Here is a 2,869-nt window from a genome sequence, read left to right on the forward strand (position 1 = left end):
TGTAATTATTTTAATTTTATGTGGAGAACCCCTAATGTGTGAAGGGGAGGAGGGATGCAAGCAATTAGAGATCCTGTCACCCCCTAAGTCATGGAATTCTTAAGACACATACTTTCCTAGGGAAATTCCTACGGAAAGGTAGGTAATTTCATCATTAGAGAAAGAAAGGGAGAGCTATCAAAATCTCTTACTCTGGTTAGTGGCCACAGGAAATGAAGGAGGATAGGCAGTTAGCCCACAAGTAGGCAAAAGTGTTGCAATCAGGTAGTCCAATATGGATCTGCTTTCCCTCTTTTTTTTTTTTTTAAGGGGTCTGGGGGTTCTGTATGAAAAGTGGATCTTTTTCTCTTTCACTGCTCAGCAAAATGATAAAACATGTTAGGAATCAGATGGGCTGTAGGGAAAGTTTAGTGATTAAGGCATTTGCCCGCAGAACCAAGAACCCAGGTTCAATTCCCTAGGAACCAAGTTAGTCAGATGCACAAAGCTGTGCACTGCTCTGGAGTTCATTTGCAATGGCTGGAGGCACTGCCACACCAATGTTTTCTCTTCCTACTCCCCCCCTCTCTCTTTCTCTACACAAGGAATAAAAATAAAATATTTTTCAAAATATTAAGAACGAATCTCTTTAGGTGGAGAAATGGTAGAGTTTTCTCTCCCTCAATCAAAAAATTGGATTTCAGTGATATCACTTTCTCCAAGCCTGTCACCAACATTTGAGATGTCGGCAATCTCGTGATTTGAAATACTTAACTTTAAAAAAAAAATTCAATGGCTGTAGACAAGGCTGGGTGGATAGTATACTCACCTGTAATGTCTAATGACCTGAGTTTTATTTTCCCCTTCGCATGTAAATCTAGATGCCCATGTTGCATGCATCTGGCAATCTTTTACACCAACTAGAGGTCCTGGTGATCCATTCATGTATTCACTCTCGTCGTCTCTCTATATCTGTTCTTTCTCTCTCTGCTTAATAATAAATTAAAGCTTAAAAATTGCCGGGAGTAAAGGCACATGTCTTTAATCCCAGGACTTGGTTGGCAGAAGGAGGATCACTGAGTTGAAGGCCAGCCTAGGACTATATAGTGAGTTCCTTACCTAGAGTGAGATCATACAGGCAACAAGCAATTATTAATTCAGCCTCTCAAAACATATTCTGTTAGTATATTGGTTAATGTATCCATGTTGTCTGAAAGCTCATTGAATTTCCTTAAGACAGGTGTGTAAAAAATTTTTCAGTGAAGTGTTTGTACATATTTTTATTATTTGATTAATTTCTGGCACCTTACTGTTAGATTTATCCTCTCTCTCTCTCTCTCTCTCTCTCTCTCTCTCTCTCTCTCACACACACACACACACACACACACACACACACACACAAGTCTGTTGGTACACATGCACCACAGAGCATGTGTGGAGGAGAGAAGATAAATTTGTGTGTCTGTTCTCTCCTTCTACCTTGAGACAGTCTCTTATTAACCATGCTGGTGAACTTCTGGCATCCTCCTGTCTTGGTCTTATATTTTCTCATAGGCCTGTGATGTGATGAAGTATGTGTGTTCTATGCATGCCTGTGTGTGCATATGTGCACACCATACATGTTTATACAGCAACCAGGGAGATCAAGCGCCCTAATATGGGTCAATACCCAGAGCTGATGTTTTCTTTCAGTGAGCCACAGTGATTCTCTGATCTCTGCCACTCAGGTCCAGGGATATGTGTGCATGGCCATGCCTAGCTTTTACTTTTGTCAGTTTATTCATTTAATTATTTTTTTGCAGGTAAAGTGATAGATGAATAAGTAGGATACCATATGGCATCTTGAAATGCAAACTCCATGCATTTGAGTGACTTGGCTCATCTGGCCTGTACACTTTGCACGCAAGCACGTATACTGTCTGAGGCAACCCTCCCCCTGGCCCCCATCCCTCCCATATTATGCCCATGTGTCTTCTTTTATATGTGATCAGGAAGAAAAGAATTCAAGAGTTCTCAGGTTGTCCAAGGCCCACATACTTAAGTGGCAAGCCTTTTGAACTATTGAGCCATTTCCCTAGCCCTGGGAAAATGTATTTTTAATGGATTGCTGATACATGAGTCACATGGTACAGGGCTAAGATATATCTACACATCATCCATGTTAGTTATTGTATTTGAACAAGAGAGAAGAATAATTTTGTGATGTTAAACAGTGTGTAGGCTGTTTCTGATGGACCCCTGCCTGGGTTTCTTTCTCATTGAAAATTCTGCAGCCCAACATGTGGACATGGTTGAATATTTTTGCGATGTTTTCCAGTGGTCTGGAAGAGATTTTTTGATATTTTAGCATGAAGTTGCAAACTGATTTACAACTTCCTTGCCAAAATCATTCTTTTCCAGTCTCTTGAGATTGAGGGGGAACAAGAGATGTTTTGATGTAAATAAACAATTAGATGTCACTTCTTTCTGCTTTCAATTTTACAAACTGACACTTAGTTGAAAACTTCACTGTTTTCTGTTCTTCTTCTTTTTTAATAATTTTTTTGTTCATTTTTATTTATTTACTTGAGTGTGACAGAGAGAGAAAGAGGCAGATGGATAGAGAGAGAGAGATAATGGGAGCACCAGGGCTTCCAGCTGCTGCAAACGAACTCCAGTCGCGTGCGCCCGCTTGTACATCTGACTAACGTGGGTCCTGGGGAATGGAGCCTTGAAACAGGGTCCTTAGGCTTCATAGACAAGTGCTTAACCACTAAGCCATCTCTCCAGCCCTTTCTGTTCTTCTTAAGATTCATAAATAATCTCCATGTGAGAGCTATATAGGAAACCTAATTTTGGATGAAGTGATAAAAGATCATTCTTAAAACGTTGAAATTATTGAACTTTGTGG

This window comes from Jaculus jaculus, unplaced genomic scaffold (assembly GCF_020740685.1).
Source record: "Jaculus jaculus isolate mJacJac1 unplaced genomic scaffold, mJacJac1.mat.Y.cur mat_scaffold_111_1_193101_arrow_ctg1, whole genome shotgun sequence".
In the NCBI taxonomy this organism is placed as follows: domain Eukaryota; kingdom Metazoa; phylum Chordata; class Mammalia; order Rodentia; family Dipodidae; genus Jaculus; species Jaculus jaculus.